At 44.2% G+C, this 22,499-nt stretch overlaps 1 protein-coding gene across 1 annotated transcript in view; it reads left to right on the top strand.

Annotated features, from left to right (window-relative positions):
• The window catches only part of LOC144235954 (uncharacterized), a 196,612-nt gene that overhangs the window by 156,314 nt on the left and 17,799 nt on the right, over window positions 1-22,499 (top strand). The gene's annotated exons all lie outside the window — the stretch shown is intronic.

Genomic DNA, 22,499 nt, shown 5'->3' with positions numbered 1-22,499 from the left:
CGTCGTCCGACGACGAGTTCGAGGACGACCTGCTCGACCTGCACCCCAGCGCGAACTTTGAGAGCATGTCGCTGGGCAGCTTCAGCTCGTCGTCGGCGCTCGACCGGGACCTGGACTTCAACTTCGAGCCGGGCTCCGGCTCGCACTTCGAGTTCCCGGACTACTGCACGNGGGGCCGTGGAGGGGGGAGTGGTGTGGGGCGGGGGGGAAAAAAAAAGGTTTTTTTCTTCTCTTAATCGGAATCGTGATGGTGTTGGATTATTTCACTGGTGGGGTTAATATAGCATGTTATCCTGTCTATCTTTTAAAGATTTCTGTATAAGACTGTTGAGCAGTTTTTAAAATAGTGTAGGATAATATAAAAAGCAGATAGATGGCGCTATGTTTGATTCCTACAACAAAATTATCACCAGCTTTTTTTCATTCTTAACTCTTTAAAGGATTCAAACGCAACTCAAATCTGTGCTGGACTTTAAGAAAGAAAGAAAAAAAAAACCACAATTCAGGACCAAATTTTTTCTCAGTGTGTATGTGTTTATTCCTTATAGGTGTAAATGAGAAGACGTGTTTTTTTCCCTCACCGATGCTTCATCCTCGTATTTTTTTTCTCCTTGTAAATGTAATCAGATGCCATTTTATATGTGGACGTATTTATACTGGCCAAACGTTTTTCTTTTCTTCTTTTGTCCCTTTTTTATGTTAACCTTTTCGGTTGCTTTCTTTCTTTTTTTTACTTCCTTTCTTCCTTCCTTTTTTTTCTTTTTTTGTTTTTGTTTTTGTTGGTTTTGTTTTGTTTTTTTTTTTTTTGGTAGTTTGTTGTTACCCACGCCATTTTACGTCTCCTTCACTGAAGGGCTAGAGTTTTAACTTTTAATTTTTTATATTTAAATGTAGACTTTTGACACTTTTAAAAAACAAAAAAAAGACAAGAGAGATGAAAACGTTTGATTATTTTCTCAGTGTATTTTTGTAAAAAATATATAAAGGGGGTGTTAATCGGTGTAAATCGCTGTTTGGATTTCCTGATTTTATAATAGGGCGGCTGGTTAATATCTCACACAGTTTAAAGAATCAGCCCCTAATTTCTCCATGTTTACACTTCAATCTGCAGGCTTCTTAAAGTGACAGTATCCCTTATCCTGCCACCAGTCCACCCTTCGACCCAGTCTTAGAAAAAAGGGAGGGGGGAGGAGAATTAGCCAAACACTGTACACTTTTCAGAAAAAACAAAATTTTTTAAACAAAATCCTGTTCTGTCCAGAGGCTTTGAAACTGGTGCATTTACAGCAAAAAGGGATCCTGTAGCTTTAACTTGTAAACCACATCTTTTTTGCACTTTTTTTATAAGCAAAAACGTGCCGTTTAAACCACTGGATCTATCTAAATGCCGATTTGAGTTCGCGACACTATGTACTGCGTTTTTCATTCTTGTATTTGACTATTTAATCCTTTCTACTTGTCGCTAAATATAATTGTTTTAGTCTTATGGCATGATGATAGCATATGTGTTCAGGTTTATAGCTGTTGTGTTTAAAGATTGAAAAAAGTGGAAAACATCTTTGTACATTTAAGTCTGTATTATAATAAGCAAAAAGATTGTGTGTATGTATGTTTAATATAACATGACAGGCACTGGGACGTCTGCCTTTTTAAGGCAGTTCCGTTAAGGGTTTTTGTTTTTAAACTTTTTTTTTTTTGCCATCCATCCTGTGCAATATGCCGTGTAGAATATTTGTCTTAAAATTCAAGGCCACGAAAACAATGTTTTGGGGGAAAAAAAAAATAAGAAAAAATCATGCCAGCTAATCATGTCAAGTTCACTGCCTGTCAGATTGTTGATATATACCTTCTGTAAATAACTTTTTTTGAGAAGGAAATAAAATCAGCTGGAACTGAACCCTAAATCTCGACTTTTGTCATTCTTCAGGAGCCCCTGAAGCCTAAGGTTGGGAGGGCCTCATCTGCCTTAGCTCTGAAACAAGTTTAAGTTCTCCGGGGGCACCCTGTTCAATCCGCTCTTACCGAGGACTACGAAGTTCCTCTTGGCCAGATTTGGCAGGCCCTGACCGTGAAATGACGGCGTCCGCTGAATACGTATCAACTCTGCACGCTTTCTAGGAATTTTCTGATTTTTTTTACCACATTTAAATAAATGTCCTTTGTCTTGAAATTTTAAAAGGAGGGGGAAGGGCCATGTGGACAGAATTCTTTACAGATNTTTGTTTTCCACAGATTAAGAACAAATGAGCCTCTTAAATGATCACACTGTTGTGGAGGAGGAAGCCATCGGTGATTTTGAAAGGGAAAACTTGTCTCTGTCTCTTGCCCAGAAGCAGAAAAGTCTCCATTTTTGTGCCCTGCCCATTTTGAGGGTTATTAATGGAAGTGAAATGCCACAATAGAGGTGACTGGAGAGGTTGGCTTCCCGAAGGCTGAAAGGAAACCCAGCCCCCACTCTGGGTCTGTGAACAGCACGCTTTCACCTAGTGGAGATTTATACTTTTTACGTGCATCTGGCACAGCCGAATTATTGAGACCTGCATGTAAGAGGGGAAAAACAGGCCCATTAGTACTGGGTTTGGAAGCTGCATCTCGCTAAGTAGCACTATTTCCTGTTTACTTTGAGAGTTAACTATTGCCATTAACTAACAAAACCTATCTTGACTTCCAAACGTTTGTTAATTAAAAATGTGTGCTTTGTGGGTCTTCTGGTTTTTTAGCACTGGAGAGGCGGGGTTAATAAGCAGAAATGTTTGGAAATAACCCTTTCACCATCAGGACCCTTCATCCTAGAAGAAGAGATTTTTGGAGCTGAGTCCAAAAAAACAAGCACATTTTGTTTTTCAGTGAAGAGCAGGCAGTCTCTACCTCCAAATTAGATACTAGTCCCCAATTTGTTATTTTGCATTTTGCTAATAGAGTTTTAATTGCATTTGTGTTCTGAAACTGTAAGATCTCGTTTGTTAAAGAAGAACTTAAGACCATATGGCGTCTTAAGTCTCTTCAAAAACCTTTGCAGGAGGAGGGGAACTCTTTTTATAAAGTGCTTGCATTTAATTTTTGTTCATTGTAGTTATGACGATTGTTTAGTTTTTTCAGATCCCAAGTATCAAAACCTTGACATAATGTGCAGCCTATGTATGATGCATATTTTTACATTTTATTTCTTAGGGTTCTCCTAGAACTATGTGTTTTTCCTTTATTTTCCATGTAGGGGCAGATGCTTTAAATATTTTCTTTAAGAATTTTGATAATGCTGGGGCGGCTGGGTGGCTGAGTCGATTAAGCGTCTGACTTCCACTCTGGTCATGATCTCACGGTCAATGGGTTCGAGCCCCACGTCGGGCTCTGTGCTGACAGCCAGCTCAGAGCCTGGAGCCTGTTTCAGATTCTGTGTCTCCCTCTCTCTCTGACCCTCCCCTGCTAACGCTGTCTCTCTGTGTTTCTCTCTCTCTCAGAAATAAATAAAAAACATTTAAAAAAAAAGAATTTTGATAATGTTCCTTTAAAAATGAAAGCTCAGGGCGTGTGTCCTTCCTAGCTGGTGATAGAGTAAGGTGTAAGGAACATTTTTTACTTGAAGCAGTTTTCATTCATCAGGGATACTAATGTGTTGGGTAGTACAAGGCGTAATAAACCTGAGAAACCAAACAGTTTAGTATGGTTGTTTCTTTCAGAGAATTTGGATCAACAGAAAGGAATAAATTGCAGATTTTCATTTACGACTATCAGACTATTTTTCTTTAAAGACACCGGTTCTAGGGGCGCATGGGTGACTCAGTCCATTGAGCATCCAAGTTCGGCTCAGGTCGTGTGATGTCAGGATTCAGGGTTCAAGCCCTGCTTCGGGCTCTGTGTTGACAGCTCAGAGCCTGGAGCCTGCTTCAGATTCTGTGTCTTCCTCCCTGTCTGCCCCTCCCCTGCTCACGCTCACTCGCTCCCACTCTCTCATTCTCTCTCTCCCAAAAATAAATAAACATTTTTTTAAAAAATTTTTAATTAAAAAAAAAAAGACACTGCTTCTGGCCCTTGTGCTCCATCAGAAATGTGACTCACTTAATAGACTCGCCGATGCAACTTTTGTCACTTCCTAGTTGAGTACCGAGAGGTGCCAAGAAAAAATAGCCTGTAAGCTGATACAGTAGTAGGCTGAGTGCCTAAAATGGCTTCTCCCAGCTGCTCTGAGGACTGGGCTGGGGGTGCTGGAGACAGTAAAGGATCCTAAAGAAAGTGAAAGCAAAGGATTGGGAAGTGAAGGTCAACATTCACTGAGTACTTCCTGTATTTATAGTGGACTCATGAATTAGAAAACATGTTTGGGGAATGCTTGGGGTCAAAATGCTTCATCAGAAATTGAAAACAATTTAAGGACCCCAAGGAAGCATTGGAAAGATCCCTATGTCCAAGAAAACTTAAGAATTCTGCTAGAAATACAAGTGCATCTTACCCGTTTGGATTTCTCAAGGTGAAAGGTTGATAAGCTTTGTTTTTCTTATGGTTTTGTTTGACGCCCCCTTTTTCTCGTCCTTTGAGGCCTATAAACTACTTTTCAAACCCATATTTGCTAACACCCACCCCTACCCTTCCTATCCATCCTGGAAAATTACCTCCGTATACATTTCTAGATCTTTACTCTGGCTGTCTTTCCAGCACAGGTGTGACTGGAAGAAGCAGCTCCGGGTGTCTGCCTGCCGTTTGCCACTCTGCCCCAAATCCATCAGGCCCCCCTCTATCCCGGATAAGAATGCGGAATTCACGTGCTGCCATTTAAGGGCCTGCACAAATGGTCTGAGCCCCCCTTGCCAGGGCTCCCAAACTCCAACGCCGCCAAACTGGTCTCTCCTATTAGACCCTGAATTATTGGAGGACCGGAACCAGCACTTAAATACTTCCTGTATCCCCACATTTGCCTTCCCTGGTTCAGTTGCGTGTAAAAAATGTATTAAGTCTTACTTGTTGATTTTACATTTACATTGTTTCAGTGGGGCCTTAAGAGCTTCCAGAATGCTTTTGCATATTATGCTCCCTGATTATAGCAGCTGTGGTAAGCAGGGTCCCTGGACTTCCGGAAAAGCAGGCTTAGAATTCTAGCTCAGGGACTCTGATCAAATTTCTTAGCCTCTTTATGCCTCAGTATTGTGACACCTGGTGTGATGCCTAGCCCACTGTATGGGCTTATTAGATGCTTATGGGTTGTTCTAAAAAAGCTAACACATGTACAGACCTAGTACAGTGCTACCAACGTATTTTTGAAAATAAATCCCCCCAATGTCTTCCACTACATCAGAATTACCTGGAAATTCTTGTAAATGGCAGAGACAGCAAGGATTATCAGACTCTGGGGTGGCACCCTAAGAAGACCTCCTCCCCACCCCCTGTATCTCCAGTGTTTCAGAATCCCTGAAACTAAGGTTTCAGATTCTTGCCCCAATGGTATGTTCGCATATTCTCCCAATAAATACGCAGCAAGGGATTACGACTCCCTTTTGTTACATGGAGAGATGGAGTTCAGAGTGGTTCAATGACTGGTCTGAGGTCATGAGGTCAGAAGTGAGGAAAAGGACAACGGAAGCCCTTCCCTTGAGCCGTAGTTCTAATTTCGGAACTAGATGTCTTCTCCACTGTAGTAACCAAGAAGCCGGCCTTAGCCCATGGCCTTAGGCCTGTGGGTTAGGATTCCCTCAGCCCTTCTCCTTGCTGTCCATTTCCCAAGGATGCCCTCCTGCCGTCCTGGTTGAAAGAGCAAGATTGGGTGATGAGCTAGGATGAATATTTCATCTATATTCCAGTTCAGTACGTGTGCCTAGATAAAAGATGAACTCTGAGACTGGGCTTTGGAACAAGTGACTGAGGCAGAGGAGACTAGAAAGGCATAAACACAGGGGGTGAGACCTCTGCCTTGTTGCCGAACAGGCAGATTCCAGCAATTGAGAAAACTGGAAATTATTCAGAGGAACAATTCAGCCTCTCCAGAGAAGGCTACCAGCTACCCATGCTAACCTAATGAGATTGACCGTTGGCTACAGTTAACTTGAAGGGTTTTATGGTTTCCTGCATGTGTTGTTTTCCTTCTCAATGTTAAAAAGAAGAAGAAGGGGGGGAAGAAAGCCTCACATCGCCAAACGGTATTTCCCAGGGGGCCCTCCACCGAAGCTGCCGCATTTTGGCCTGTGCCTTAGCCACCAACGCCCATCCGTGTGAGGGTGCGCGTGGATACAGGTGATAATAAATTTAGCCCATTTTATTTTCTTCTGACACTTTCAATTCAGGGCAATTGGTTTATGGAGGACAGCCAAACACCCCAGGCCTCAGTCAAGTCATGGCAGGAAGCTCCGCGTACAGACTTCCTGTACCCTGCAGATTTTTTGTTGAGGAATGGGGCTGTAACTCGTCTACACCAACACACGACGCTGCTTTGCATCACGCATGAGACATTCAAATGGTGCATTTGAGTTTTTCTTGTTGTCGTTATTGTTTAAGGATAGGACATAAGAGAAGAATCCAATGAAATATCATCATTTCGCTTGCTTGGCTCCTTAGATATTTTCCTCAAGATGCAATTCTTTGGACCAGTTTTTAAACACATCATGAATGTGCTTTTGCTGATACAATCTGGAGTTGAAAGACAGGAGGCAAATGAAAACACTGGTAGCGCGCTCTCCCCGGGTACTGAATGCCGGGCAGTTGGAGTGCGGTGAGGGGCTAACGTGTAGGGTGCATGTCTCCACTTTTATAAGAGCTAAGCAGCCAAGTCTCATTTAACAAACCATTAGGTCTCGTTGCATATGTGGTTAATTGCCACCCTCTTCACAGCGCCCGCCCTGACTTCCCCAGCCCCGACACCTACAACCTGTGAAAATGCCTCTTCTGGAACCTGTGACCTTCATCTTGGCCTCTGCTCTCTCCCTCTCCTTTCCCACACTCTCCATGTGGTCCTTTTATCTCTCTTGTTTGCCAATCCCCTGAGACACTGAATAATTTATTTGAAGTTCCTGGGAAGCTGTGGGACTTCGGTCTAAATGCACATTGCACTTTGTTCTTCCCGCTGGCAGAAGTAAGCAGGTCCAAAAGCCTGTCTTTCCTTTTTTTGTTTCCAAGATATTCAAATTGGGACATTTTGAGAAAGACTTTATTTATTGTTTAAGTTTATTTATTTTGCGAGAGAGAGAGAGCAAGCGAGCGCACCAGCGGAGGAGGGGCAGAGAGAGAGGGAGAGAGAATCCCAAGCAGGTTCGTGCTGTCAGCATAGAGCCTGACCTGGGGCTCGAACCCAAGATCCATGAGATCATGCCCTGAGCCACGATAGTCAGACACTTAACTTACTGAGCCACCCAGGCATCCCCAGAAGCCTATGTTCGAAAGAAATAATGCTAAATTCATTTGCAGATTTGCTAACAGTCTTAATAAGTTTTGGGTGAGCACCCAATGAATCCAAAAGTTGGAGCAAAAACAAAAACGAAAAAAACCCACTGGGGTTGGGGGGAGGGTGTGGCTGAAAGTGAAAAGTACTTTGCATTTCCCGAACGGGGTCGCTCAATGACTATTTCCAAATAATGTCTCAGGATGTGAATAGGTGTACTGTGAACACATATCTTGTAGTCAAATAGATTGGAAAAACGTTGCATAGGAAAATGTCCCATTTTTATTGTTCTAACAATGTATGTGTGCCAATGTGAAAGTTTTTCTGGAGTAGCTCCTAGAAGTCGAATCACTGGGTCTTAGTGCCCCAAACAGGCTCACAGCAGTTTTCCCACCCTGGACCCGCTCAGGTGCAAAGTGCGTGCTGCTGACAAAAATCAGTGACGGGTCTAAGCGAACTGAGATTAAAAATTAAACCAAACCTAAAAATAAAAATTAAACCAAACTTTGAAACTGTCATGTCCCCCACCCCCACCACCAGAGAAAGTGGGTAGACTGTGGTAACATGTAAGCAGGGATATTTGTAAATCATTCTGATTTCTATCCCAAGTCTCTGATAACATACATGATTTAAAAAAACACAACAATCACAGAAATCACCTTGATCCCCTCTCCATAGTGCCAAAGTGTAGGGACTGCACCACTACCAAAATGAACATGAGGACAGAGATGAACTCTCTTTGGTCTTTTTTCCCCATTATTTATTTATTTATTTTGGGGGGAGAGAGAGAGAGAACATGAGGCAGAGGCAGAGAGAGAATCCCAAGCAGGCTCCGTGCTGTCAGCACAGAGCCTTACGAGGGGCTTCAACTCACGAACTATGAGATCATGACCTGAGCCAAAATCAAGAGTCAGACGCTCAATCCGCTGAGCTGCCCAGGTGCCCCTGGTCTTTTTTTCCTTCATTAGAACTCACCAGACTCCTCCTCATCACTGTGTTACTGGCTCTACTCTTGTTAGGCTCTGTGTTTGCAAGAAACAGAGGCTCACTCAAGTAACCTCACATCGTGGGGCTTTATTTCAAAGAAACACATGACTATAAGGGAACTAGAAATTTCATGAGAGTTCTAGAAGAAATATAATGTAAAATCCATGGCTCTAGTGAGCACTGTTAACTGGTTACCTAATTTAGCATCAAGAAGGTGCAGATATCAATACTGATTGGGTATTTTCTTGGTTTTCCGGTCTCTTTCTCCCGATACCAAATCCTTGGTTCTTTTTTCCATGTATTCTCCTCAAATTCCCTTTTAAAACAGAACTTTGGGTGCCTAGTTCTTTTTTTGCCTTTGCTTCTGGGGTCTGAAAGCTCCCTACCTCCTCTTACACCCTTTATTGGTCCACTCTGTATCCTGGGAGAATACGCCCAAGGTCCATGGGGCATGTACCCTTCCTCTCTACCGTCCACACTCTTCTCACTCAAAACAGTTTGGTTTTTATCTCTTTAATATACTAGGTCTTTTTTTCCGTAGCCCCAATGTTGGCAAGGAGGCCTGGAGTTCTAAACAGTGGGGATTAAGTATACCACATTCTTCTTCTTTTTAACGTTTATTTATTTTTGAGAGAGAAGGAGAGTGCGAGTGGAGGAGGGGGAGAGAGGGAAGAAGACAGAGAATCTGAAGCTGGCTCCCCACTGCCGTGCGGGGAGTTGAACACAGGGACAGCGAGATCATGACCTGAGCCAAAGTCAGCTGCTTAACCGACCGAGCCCCCCAGGCGCCCCACATATACCACATTCTTTTTATTTTTTATTTTTTTAACGTTTATTTTATTTTTGAGACAGAGGGAGACAAAGTATGAGTGGGGGAGGGTCAGAGAGAGAGGGAGACACAGAATCTGAAACAGGCTCTGAGCTGTCAGCACGGAGCCCGATGCGGGGCTCAAACCCACGACTGCGAGATCATGTCCTGAGCTGAAGTCGGCCGCTTAACCGACTGAGCCACCGAAGTGCCCCCCAGATATACCACATTCTTAAAGAGAGTGCACAGTATCGTGAGCCAAAGCCCCTGCTATAATCATCCAGAGCAGAGCTGATCAAATATAATCAGTACTCTCCTCACCCCACCCCACCCCCAAGTCCAAATAAGCAGAACACTAGAGACAAGCAAGGGGAAGAATCGAAGGGTCTTGAGACATCCGTGTGGGGGTCAGGGGGCTCCTCACCCCATTCCAAAGCCAGGTGGTGGGAAGCTTCTGAGGGATTCTCCAAGGGACTATGGTACCTGTAAGAAGTGGGGTTGGCATTCTCTTCGGTCATGTGCTTAGGTAGCTGAGTTGGAATCAACACAGAGATGGAAGACTGGGGCGGGGCGCCTGGGTGGCTCCGTCGCTTAAGCATCCAACTTATACTCAGGTCATGATCTTGCATTTGTTAGTTTGAGCCCCGTGTCGGGCTCTGAACTGACAGCTCAGATTCTGTGTCTCCCTCTCTCTCTGTCCCTTCCCCCACTCACCCTCCTTGCCCCCCCAAAACTAAATAAACATTTAAAAAGCTTTTTTAAAGAGAGAGGATATGGCAGTGGCCAGTTATGTAAAGGGATATTTGTATTGTTCTCTGTCCTGAACTCCACCCCCTGAACACTGGGGGCGCTAACTTTCGAAGTAGCATGAGGAGAAAGCATTTTTCCATTTCAAGCTACTCAACTTGGCTGTGGAGAAGAGAGGAGATTTAAGTCAGGTTTGCGGGTGAATTTTAAAACTATGGACTTTTTATTTTGTTTTAACATTTTATTTTTAAGATCTCTGCACCCTTTGTGGGGCTCCAGCTCATGACCCCAAGATGAAGAGTCACATACTCTACGGACTGAGCCAGCCAGGCACCCTGAAAACTGTATGGACTTTTTTTTTATTACTGTTTTATTTATTTCTGAGAGAGAGAGAGAGAGACAGCGTGAGCAGGGGAGGGTCAGAGAGAGAGGGAGACACAGACTGAAACAGGCTCCAGGCTCTGAGCTGTCAGTCAGCACAGAGCCCGACGCGGGGCTTGAACCCACGCACCGCGAGATCATGACCTGAGCCGAAGTCGGCCACCCAATCGACTGAGCCACCCAGGCGCCCCGGACTTTTTAATAACTAGAAATGACCAGAAAGTTCTGGACTCAGACCACAATGTCATTAGACTCTCTGTTTTGGTTGTTTCCTGCACCATGATGCCAGTCTTACCCCACTATATGCTCCTGGTGTAACATCCGTGTGGCAAGTTGGTGAAAGGTATTTGGGGATGGGCACAAGTCTCCCTCATAGCCAAGTAAGAAAGGGAGTTTGTCTCATCTTGTCATCATGAAGCCCAAAACTCTCTACTCCCTTTCTTTCCTCTGTAAACAGATGTGCTCAAAGAAAATCACACGTAAACATGAAACCTGAACAGTTCCCCTTTCATCTATTTTACATGAAATTTTTGCTTAAAGAAATGAAAAAACATGCTTTTGGATATGATATGGAACACTGATCAGAGAATTTTAAACTTTTTATTTTTTTGAGTTTATTTATTTATTTTGAGGGAGGGATAGACAGAGAGAGAGAGAGAGAGAGAGAGAGAAAAGGAGGGAGGGGCAGAAAGATAGAGGATCCCAAGCAGGCTCCATGCTGTCAGCACAGCCAAGATGTGTGTTGATCTCATCATCAGAGCCAGGATGGAGGGTCAGAAGCTCAACTGACTGAGTCACCCAGGCACCCCTAAACTTTGTAGATTATAAAGAAACTTTAGAGGTGGTTTGACCCATTTCCCTAGATTAATCCTACCAAATCCCTTAATTTTCACATCATCCTGGAAAGCAGTGGTCTATACTCCCGAATTAACTATTTATCCAAATTGTTATTAAAACCACTAAACCTTTGGGGTGCCTGGGCGGCTCAGTTAGTTAAGTGTCCAACTTTAGCTTAGGTCATGATCTTGTGATCCATGAGTTTGAGCCCCGCATTGGGCTCTGTGCTGACAGCTCAGAGCCTGGAGCCTGTTTTGGATTCTGTGTCTTCCTCTCTCTCTGCCCCTCCCCTGCTCACGCTCTCTCTATCTCTCTCTCTCTCAAAACTCAATAAACATTTAAAAAAAACTTTTTAAGCTGAACCCTCAAAATAAAATAAAGCCCAGTGTCTTTCCATTAGGACTATTGTTAGGTTGGTATTAGGAGAACGTCAGTATGACTGAAACGTTTTAATTAAATGGTTCTTAGTCTCTTAACTACTAGACATACTTACCTTTTAAAAACAAGATGTTAGTTAAATTCAATGAAGCCGTCCACTTGTAGAGGGGTATGTAATTTGACAAAGTCAAGTGAGAACATTCAGGAAATGTGAGAGGACATCTCTAGCTGTAGGTGGGTAATTGGCCGCCATTTTGGAAGGCTCACTGACACCAGGCCTTGGGAATCTCCCAATTATTTCCCTTTCACCTTTCAAACTCACCTGTTCTCTCAAAGAGTAGGAGGGTGCTATGGTCAATCTTCAAATGTTGCAGGTACCGTTTATGCTCAAATACCTTTACCTAATATATTTGAACACATGTTACCAACCAAATTGGCTTAAAGAACTTCTCAATAACCCACAGGCATTTTACTGATGAAACCTAACCCCAAATATTTAGGGAGTAGAGAAATCCAAGATACTCCCATTTCCTCCATGCCCCCTTGTAAGAAGACTGACATTTGCAGACGGAAGTTGCCAGCTGTTTTCCCCTTTGGGCTACCATTATCGGAGGCCATGACAACCGTGGACTGTTTACAGATCATTGAATTACTCACCTCTCCTCCTCCCTTCCATAAGTGGCTGGAGCCCACTGTGGTTCTCTCACCTGTTGTCGCTCATCGTACAGTCAGTCAAGGCCCTCCTGAGCATTTGCCACCCCTTGATTCCTGCATGGCTCAGTCCCTTGGGAGGGAGCTCTTTTCTATCTCTGTACCATCTCGGATTCAAGTTGGTCCATCTGGAAGTAATATTACCCAAGCGTTTATACCCGGAGACTGGTTCTCCACAAGTGACTGCATGTTTCCTGAAACCAACTATTGGCAGCTGTTACAGGCATTTTCTGCTTTTTAGATACCTATAATTACACCAATTATGCCAATCATTGATGTTTATAAAGGATTTAAAATTTTACACACCCAGGAAAAGTCTATCAGAAAGCAGCATCTGAGGCAGAGTGACACCCACAGAGGGGCCTATTTGGCCATGGCAGTTGCTGTCGAGAGTCCCTTAAATTGAGCGCAGCAGAGTGAGGGAAGCTCTTATGAGTCTATATGTCTTAGGCAAGTTAATCCTGTCACTGGAAGAAAATTCTGTTTGGTAAAGGACCACAGAGCTCAATCTGACTTTTATTTTTAAAGGAGGGAACAATATGTCCGAGTTAAGGAAATTAGGTCTTTGACCCCAAACTTTGTGAATGGCAACATGAGGATGAGCCGGTGGCCATTCGTGACCCCGGCCCCTCTTTCAGGTTCAATACAAGGCTGGCGTGGTCAGCACACTGAACCGGAAACCAGAGAGCGGTCTTGGCGGCGCTGGGGGGAGCCACATTAGAGCCTGAAGCGAAAGGAAAACTTGGGTAGTACCAATCCTGTCTTTATTTTTTTTTAATTTGCTACTTTGGGGTGCCTGGGCTGGCTCAATCAGTAGAGCGTGTGACTCTTGATCTTGGGGTCTTGAGTTCAGGTCCTGTGCTGGGCGTAGAGCTTACTTAAAAAAAAATTTAGGGGCAACTGAGTGGCTCAGTTGGTTAAGTGTCCAACTTCAGCTCAGGTCATGATCTTGTGATCTGTGAGTTCGAGCCCCACGTCGGGCCCTGTGCTGACAGCTCAGAGCCTGGAGCCTGCTTCAGATTCTGTGTCTCCCTCTCTCTTTGTGTCCCCGCTCATGCTGTCTCTCTCTTTCAAAAATGAATAAACGTTTAAAAAGTTTTATAAAAAGTTTTAAATAAAAAGTTGATACTTTGGGGGCTCCTGGGTGACTTAGTTGGTTGAGCGTCCGACCGCCACTCAGGTCATAATCTAAGGATCTGCATGTTCTACCCCCGTTGGGTTCTGTGCTGAATAGCTCAGAGCCTGGAGGCTGCTTCAGATTCTGTCTGTCTGTCTCTCTCTCTCTGCCTCTCCCCTGCTCACGCTCTTTCTCTGTCTCTCAAAAATGAATAAGCATTTTTTAAAAAGTTTAAAATTTTTTGATACTTTGCTCATTGTAGATTCTTGGCCTTAATTCTGATTTTTTTTTTTTTAAATATTACATTAAGGTACTAGTCTTTTGGTTACTGACTTTTGGGCTGCCGCTTAAGTTCCGTGCATGGGTGAGCTCCTGACTTGTGTCATTCTAACCCACGCCCTGGGTTCCCGAGTGTAGGTTTGGTGCATGGTTTGCTGGCTGGGTAAATGCCCTTATATCTGAGTCTCTTTTATATGCCTGCATTTTATGTATTTGCCATTTGCCTGGCAGCCGTCTGGGCAGAGTGTAACTGTTTTCTAGCTGAGTTGTTGAAACATGGGAACAATTGTTCTTCTATTGTTGGTGTATGTAAGAATCATCTATGGTGCTTGTTAAAAACGCAGATTTCCAGCCCTGGTGCCCAGAACTTGGGATTTACTATGCTGACGTGGAATTTGGATCTCTGCAGATCTGTACTTTTAGATAAAACCATTTCTGATGCAGGTGGTTTGCAAACCACACTTGTTGAAAAACCTCTATTTCAGGGGATAGCTGTATCTTGCGGGTGGTACTCTGTTCCGTCAGGGCAAAGNAACCAAAAAAAAAAAAAAGTAACAGTAACAAAGTTACTCTCTCAGCCAGCCCTATAAGGGAAGATCTAGAGCCAGAAATTTCTGTTCCAGTCCGCTGCCGGCAATCCCCAGCAGGTAGGATTTTCTGATGGCTTGGCAGACATTAAATGAAACAACACATGTGTGCGCACTTGATAGCTAGAAAGAGTGCACAAATGCAAGAAGTTATTGTTATTACATTTATTCAGGGTTTTTAGAGTCACTTAAGACGTTCCACAGAACATTACGTTCCTTTGTACATCTCCATTCAGCCAAATTTTCTTAATTTAATAGGATTATCCCCTAATGGAATGCTTTCACGGTGTTTCTCAAATTGAGATCTGAGGACCACCTATTTCTTTTGCAAGCCACAGATGATAAGGTCACTGTCCCCGAAAACGTTATCTGGAGCTCCCCCCATAGTGCTTCTTTACAGCTTCAGGCGCCTGTGGAAAGCTGCGGCATTATCTAAATCAAGATTTAATAGCAGAGGCTGATACGGACGGTAACGTGGGGAGGTTCTCTGTGACTGTGGATTATCTGCCGGATTTAGTCGTGGCGGAGCTGGTAGGGACTTTACCCCTAATCAACAGGGGCAGAATTTGAATTCAGGAAGTCAGACACCAAGAACAGAGCAATTCACCACCACACTGCAGCCGGCTTGGACGTCCCGCTCCCTGCCCTGTAAGCCCAAGGCTGTTCCTCTCCAGCGGAACATTCCACAAGGAGCTTATCAATGCTTCTCCGGGCGGGTGGCATTTCAGGTCATCCCCCTCTTGGTTCTCTGTTGGACATTTCATATTTGTGAAAGACCTTTGCAGACTGAGGACCCCTCGGCCTAAAGCCTATGTGTGTCTGGTGAGTCCTGAACCTTCCTGAAGTCACCACCCCGTCTACCAGGGGGGTTGGTCATGCTGGTGCTGCCTGGGAGCTTCCTGCCCTTCGGAATGAGGACTTCCTGTCCTCTCCTGTGGCTGCTGAGCCTCAGCCTCCTATCCGATGCTCCTGGCACCCACCCTTTATCCCACTAAAATATGATTTCATAGTGATTTCGGCTGGTGTAGAACGATGGTGATCTTTTTTTTTTTAATGTTTTATTTATTTCTAGGAGAGAGAGAGAGAGAGAGACAGTGTGAGCAGGGGAGGGTCAGAGAGAGAGGGAGTCACAGACTGAAACAGGCTCCAGGCTCTGAGCTGGCAGTCAGCACAGAGCCCGACGCGGGGCTCGAACCCACGACCCGCGAGATCATGACCCAAGCGAAAGTCGGACGCTTAACCGACTAAGCCACCCACGCGCCCCAGAACGATGGTGATCTTATTTCTCCAACGGTACATAAGCAATGACCTGTCTGACCCAAGTCCATGATTACCGGCCCACGGTGGGCAGTGCATGAGGCATGCTCCGTGTTTGGGATTCCCTGCTACCTTTCTGGAACAAAACTGGCCCAGGACAGCTGGGCAGGTGAGTCCCCGCGACGAGGGAAGAGGAAAGAAGTCCTTCCTGTGAGAGGTGGGGAGAGAAGTTTCGGCCCTAACCCACTTCATGCTTTCCCAGAGAGAGGGGGCTTCCGGTTCTCATGATTTCTGCTTTACTTCTTCAGACAGAGATCTTTTTCATCTCCTGCCTTTTTCTTTTTTGGGGAAGTGGGGAGCAGGGGGTGCGGAGGGCCAGGGTGAGGGGCGAGGGGGAGGGGAGAGAGAGAGCCACGCCTGGGAATTATCAGAAAGATGTGGATGGAGTTTTTAAATTTTATGTTTGAAAGATAACAGGGCAAAGTTAAAAGGCAAACATAGTTTCCCTGTCCACATTCTCTAGACACACACACACACACACACGCCCACACACACTTAGACGCAGTCACTTATGCAATCCCTTATGGCATAGTGTTTCTAATGCTGTGCCCTGTTGCTTTGCCAGAAAAGGAAGGTGATATTTTGAAAGACATTTGATCCAGCTAATGGAAGAGGAAGAAAACAGGGAGATGAGATCAGGGGGATTTCTGGGAAAGAAAGTATGAAACACATGGGACAAAAGACTGAGTCACGGGGCCAGAGGCAATCATGAGAGACCATCGGGCTCAGTGCTTCCCAGGTTTTGTGTGTGTGTGTGTTTTTTTTTAAATAAAAAAAGGTATTTGTAAATCTTGGGGCACCTGGCAGGCTCAGTTGGTAGACCATGCAACTCTTGGTTTCAGGGTTGTAAGTTCGAGCCCCACGCTGGGTGTGGAGATGATTTAAAATAAAATCTTTAATAATAAGAAGAAGATATTTGTAAATCTTTACTCTGGTGGACAATTACCAGTTTTGCTGCATTAGGGAGGCCAGGGAGTGGTGCCAGGCGGGCATATTTATTTATTTACCTTTGACAAAGAAGATTCGTGCAGAGGCTGAGGTAGGGCATTATATTTTGGCCCAGGCATCAGAAATGAACCTTTGGAACTCGTATATCTGATGGCTAACGAAAAGGAAAATCACGGGGAGAAGAAGCCGGATCTTTTCCCTCTGTTGTGGCTGACAGTGCAGTCAGTTCCCAGCCTCCGCCTGGTGTCTTACAAGATGACCTAAGGGAGGGGCTGCAGGGGAAGGGAGGGGGTGTGAGAGCCGTTCTCCTGCCGGATAACGGGTGAGAGGACTTTGATGAGTGCTCACTCCTGTTTCCTTCCTGTTGGGAGCAGCTGCGGTGACTGATCCCGTGGCCATGAGAGCGAGCCCGGGAGCAGCACGCAGGTGCTGACCGGAGCCGGGACAGGGCGCACTATGGAACCGCTTCCAGAACAGCACCAGGGACCTTCTTGCTTCATGGGGGAAACAAATTCACATTGACCGAGTCACTTTTAGGCTGCTGGTCTGTTGCTTGCAAGCAAAATCTTACCTGATACAGAGAGGGAAGCCCATTTTCATGCAGAAATGTATTGCTTGGTTTGCTGTGAGGCAAATGAAATTACTATCAGATCATTACGACCACCCTCGTCACCACTAATGGCATCCATAGTGACAGTTATTAAACACATATACTTGTGTTTATATGTATATATGTTATATATATGTATGCATACATATATATAGTTTCATTTAATACTGGCCCTTTAAGATAGTTATTACTTAAAAAATATTTTGGGGGGCACCAGGGTGGCTCAGTCAGTTAAGCATCTGATGTTGGCTCAGGTCATGATCTCACAGTTTGCAGGTTGAGGCCCTGCATCAGGCTCTGTGCTGACAGCTCGGAGCCTGGAGCTGTTTTGGATTCTGATCTCCCTCTCTCTCTCTCTCTCTCTCTCTGCCTCTCCCCTGTTCATGCTCTGTCTCTCTCTCAAAAATAAATAAACGTTGGGACACCTGGGTGGCTCAGTCAGTTGAGCGTTAGACTTCAGCTCAGGTCATGATCTCACTCATGGGTTCAAGCCCCGCATCAAGCTCTGTGCTGGCAGCTCAGAACCTGGAGCCTGATTCAGATTCTGTGTCTTCCTCTCTCTCTGACCCTCCCCTGCTCATCCTCCCTCTCTCTCTCTCTCTCAAAATAAATAAATGTTAAAAAATTAATTAATGTTAAAATTAAAAAAAAAAAAAAGAATTTCACACTATACTGACTGAGCCAGCCAAGTGCCCCTAAGATACTTATTATCCTCATTTTATAGATAAGAAAATCAAGTCCTGAGAGATTCATTTGCTCCAAGTGTAATAAGAAGTAGAACTGACTTATGCAATGTAATTCCACAATTTACTCTCTTTCCCATTGGGAATACACAAACATTTAAAGTACAGCATTTGGGGCTCAATCGGTGATATGTGCAACGCCTGATCTCAGGGTTGTGAGTTCGAGCCACACGTTGGGTATAGAGGTTACTAAGAAATAAAATAAAATTAGATTAAAAAATAAAGTACAAGGTGCCTGGGTGGCTCAGTCAGTTGAGTGTCCGACTTCGGCTCAGGTCATGATCTCACAGTTTGTGGGTTTGAGTCCCACATCGGGCTCTGTGCTGACAGCTCAGAGCCTGGAGCCTGCTTCGGAGTCTGTGTCTCCCTCTCTCTCTGACCCTCCCCTGCTCATGCTGTCTGTCTCTCTGTCTCTCAGAAATAAATAAAAACATTAAAAAGATTTTTTTAAATAATAAAGTACAGCTTGTGTTTTAAGGCAGTTTTTGAAAAGGGGTTAGTTACATGTTTTGTTCATACGCAATAGCACTCACTGAATCATCACATTTACATTGGTACACGTCCATTTTCACAATTATTTTGCATAGCAATTGCAAGATTTTCCAGTATCAGAAGTAATAAAAAAATGCCAAGAGTGAAGTCACAAAAGAAAAGGCACTTTTAAAGAATCATCAAATCTTAGGTTTGAAACAGGGCTTGGAAAATGTCTCGTGATTTTGTGAAGTGTGCTGAAATCGAAATCTCCAATTTTTTAAATGTGTATATATTTTTGAGATAGCATCAGCGGGGGAGGGGCAGAGAGAGAGGGTCACAGAGGATCCAAAGTGGGCTTTGCACTGACAGCAGTGAGCCCCATGTGGGGCTCGAACTCACAAATTGCGAGATCATGACCTGAGCTAAAGTCAGACACTCAACCGACTGAGCCACCCAGGTGTTCCCAGGACTTCCCTTAAACACGATGTTCTATCTACCAGATTAGCAGCCATTTTTGTTTGTTCGTTAGGAAATGGGCATGTAGCAATTTTATAAATTTAATTTGGCTCCAAGTGTTTGCTGAATTATTTTCTCAATGGTCACGATGCAATTCTCGAACTTTTCTGGAAAGTAATGTAAAGCACTTGAGTCTGTGGTTAACCTTCCTCCTTCCCTCCCCTCTTGGAAAAAGAAACATGGTTTTCCTTCCTGCCTCCCGCCCTGATTTTTGGAGACGCCCCAGAAGGTGACCCTTCTGTCTTCTGTTTGCCTTCTGGGGGCCCTGGGCGGGGGGGGGGGGGGGGGGTCGGGCCCTGAGGAAGCCACAGGGACCACTGGGGAGCTTCTGGGGGGCAGAGAAAGGGTGAAAGTGTGTTAGCAATTAGTCATTCTCCACAAGAGACAGGGAGAAGTTCCGACAGNGGGGGGGGGGGGGGGGGGGGGGGGGGGCTCAGAGCCAGGCCTGGATGGGCTTGGGGCCAGCACGCACTTGGCTTTCAGAGTAGGCTCCGGGGGGTAAAAATGGAGGCAGAGCAGAAGTGAAACGGTTCCGAGTCTTCTCTGGACCAAACAGTGGGTCTTTCTTCCTCTGCTTCATTTCCGAGCCACAGACCCTCTGCTCTGAGGGGTGTGCTGCGGGGACCTCGGGGCATAAGCCTTTCTGAGTCTCTTTCAGGTCGGTGTGTTCTCTCATCATCCCCGGTCGTGTCCTAACTTTCATCTTCAGCTCCTGTCCTTTTAAAGTCTGAGCGCACGAGAAACCTTCCAGGCAGCTGGCCTGCGGCTCACTTCACCTTTCCTTCCCCACCAGGGTTCTAATAATACCATCACAAATGATTCCAATTTGAGAGCCCTCGGTGCTCCTGCACTATTTCCCGGTTTTGAATCTCTGGCCATCTAATTTTACCTGTCTTTGGCTATTTTTGAAATCTACTCTCCTAGTCTCCAAAGGAGTATGCGGGACTCTCTTTAGCTTTTCTTTCTCTAGGAGGTAATTATGATTCTGTGGGTCTCCTTCTGAGGGTCTTGTTATTTCCACTGCACTGAAGAATTCTTTTTCCGACAAGAATAAGTCCAGAGAAGGCCTCCAAATTCCACTTTAGAAATTCTAATGTATTCAAATTCCAGTGTAGAAGGGAAATTCAATTATTTCAAAATTAATTAAAATCTCTAAACGAAGGGAAAAAACATAATCTTTGTTCAGGTTTTTAGAATTCTTTATTCTTAAACTCAGTTCTCTATTCTCGTCCTTACCGGCGTTCATATAACATTTTCCTCCTGACGTGTGGCAGTTTAGAACAGTGGGTCAGAAATCACGCAGACTTGTGTTCATTTAACTGAAAGATTTTGAAGAAATTAAATTTTTTTTCTTTCTTTTAAAATTCAATGCTATGTTTGTGTTGGAGCAGAGTAGCCTTTTCTAGATGCTTAAGACAGATCGAGTTGGACTAAATGGTGTGAGAGCTCCTTTATTTATTGAGTGAGCAGTGACATTCTTACTTTGCAAGAACCACACGCACATAATACATCCTCTGTGTGTGTATGTATGTGTTGTGTGTAACATCAATTCTCTCGACTGAAAAGAACCAAACCCCTATTTAGAAATGGGCCTGATTATTAGAGACATTGCACCCAACAAGGAGTCAAGTGAGCTCCTGGTTGACAGAATGACACCACAATGTCATCAGGGACCCAGGCTCTTTGCTTACTGCTCTCCCTTCACTGGATTCACCAACAGGCTTAGTACCAGCATCTCATCCCCCCCCTCCCCCTCCACCAAGACAGGCAAGGAGGGAGGTAAAGTGTCTCCTGTCATCTGTCTTTTTTCTCTCTGTCTCTCTCTAATCAGGGAGGAAAAATGTCCCAAAGACAGTCCTGTAAACATGTGCACACACCCATATTTTATGTCCCATGTGCATGGATTTATAATATTCATAAAATTAGCAAACATAAACTATACTTTGACTAGTGTCATGGAACATTATTAAGGCAAGAAAAATTAATTCTACTTGCCCTCGTTTTATAAAAGGCCAGACAGGTAAACTGAGAAACTGTAAGAAATCTTTGAAACGAGGGGCGCCTGGGTGGCTCAGTCGGTTAAGCGTCCAACTTCGGCTTAGGTCATGATCTTGTGGTTTGTGGGTTCGAGCCCCATGTCAGGCTCTGTGCTGACAGCTCAGAGCCTGGAGCCTGCTTCTGATTCTGTGTCTCCCTCTCTCTGCCTCTCCCTCACTCACACTCTATCTCGCTCTGTCTCTCAAAAATAAATTAATGTATAAAAATTTTTAAAAAATCTTTGAAACAATACAAGAGGAGAGGATCACTATTACACCAATGTAGACATGTTGGTTGATAAATCACATTCTGTGAAAGACTTTGCCAGTAAGAACCAAGGTGCACCTGGCTGGCTCAGTCAGTAGAGGATGCAAGTCTTTGTTTATTTATTTTTTTAAGTTTATTTATTTATTTAGGGGAAGGGAGAGAGAGAGAGAGGAAGAGAGAATCCCAGTGCAGAGCCTGATGTGGGGCTCAGACTCAGCAACCATCAGATAGTGACCTGAGCCAAAATCAAGAGTCAGACATTTAACCAACTGAGCCACTCAGGTGCCCCTCTTTTTTTTTTTTTTTAATGTTTATTTAGTTTTGAGAGAGAGAGAGAGAGAGTGCAAATGGCAAACAGTAGAGGAGCAGAGAGAGAGGGAAACACAGAATTCAAAGCAGGCTTCAGGCCCTGAGCTGTCAACAGGGAGCCAGACACCAGGCTCAAACTCATGAATCACAAGACCAGGACCTGAACCAAAGTCAGATGCTTAACCAACTGAGCCACCCAGGCTCCCCAGGATGCAATTCTTGATCTTGGGGTCAGGAGTTCGAGCCCCACATGGAGTGTAGAGATTACATAAGATTATAATCTTTAAAAAAGACAACATTTATTTGTTAAAACACCCAACGTAATAGAATACAATGAACTCTACATTAGGGGTTAATTCTAACCTCCAGCACCAATACTTGAAAAACAGTTAATTCTGGGGCACCTGGGTGCCTCAGCTGGTTAAGCATCTGACTCTTGATTTTGGTTCAGGTCATGATCTCACAGTTCCTGAGTTCAAGCCCTGCTGTTAGTGCAGAGCCTGCTTGAGAGTCTGTCTTCCTCTGTATCTATCCCTCCCCCACTTTCTCTCTCTCAAAATAAATTAAAAATAAAAACTTTAAAAATAAGTAGAAATAAGAAAACAGTTAATTCTATTAAAATAATCTCCTAAGATGTATGTACATATGGAAGACAGAACATTTTAGGATTTAGCTTTAAATTAATCCTTGTGCTAAGTTTGGAGTCATGTTCTAGGTCTTTTTCTAATCATATTCCGTGTACATGAGCTTTGTTTCTGGTTTGACTGAATGATACCTTTTGCACATAAGCCCAGCTTTAAACTGAGGCTGCAGCAAACCCATTTTACAGATGAGCCTGTCTGTACACGAAAGTGAGTAGATTATGAAAGCTGTACGTAAGGAAAGGGCAGATACAAGTACTTTGCTGATTTAATTGCCAACTAAATGAAAGTGCTTGAAAAAAGTTTAAATTGTAGCATTGGCACAAAGCCTCAGCAAGTAAGAGTTGCGGATGATTCTTTGTTTCATTCAGGAAATTCCAACAGAGAACAGCTTTCTTCTGGCCTCTGTTCCCACATCACCACTGACCTAGCTCACCTTGTTACT

The sequence above is a fragment of the Crocuta crocuta genome, unplaced genomic scaffold, assembly GCF_008692635.1.
Source record: "Crocuta crocuta isolate KB4526 unplaced genomic scaffold, BGI_CrCroc_1.0 scaffold145, whole genome shotgun sequence".
Classification (NCBI taxonomy): domain Eukaryota; kingdom Metazoa; phylum Chordata; class Mammalia; order Carnivora; family Hyaenidae; genus Crocuta; species Crocuta crocuta.
The sequence above is the reverse complement of the archived record's forward strand: the minus strand, read 5'-3'. Positions and strand labels throughout refer to the sequence as shown.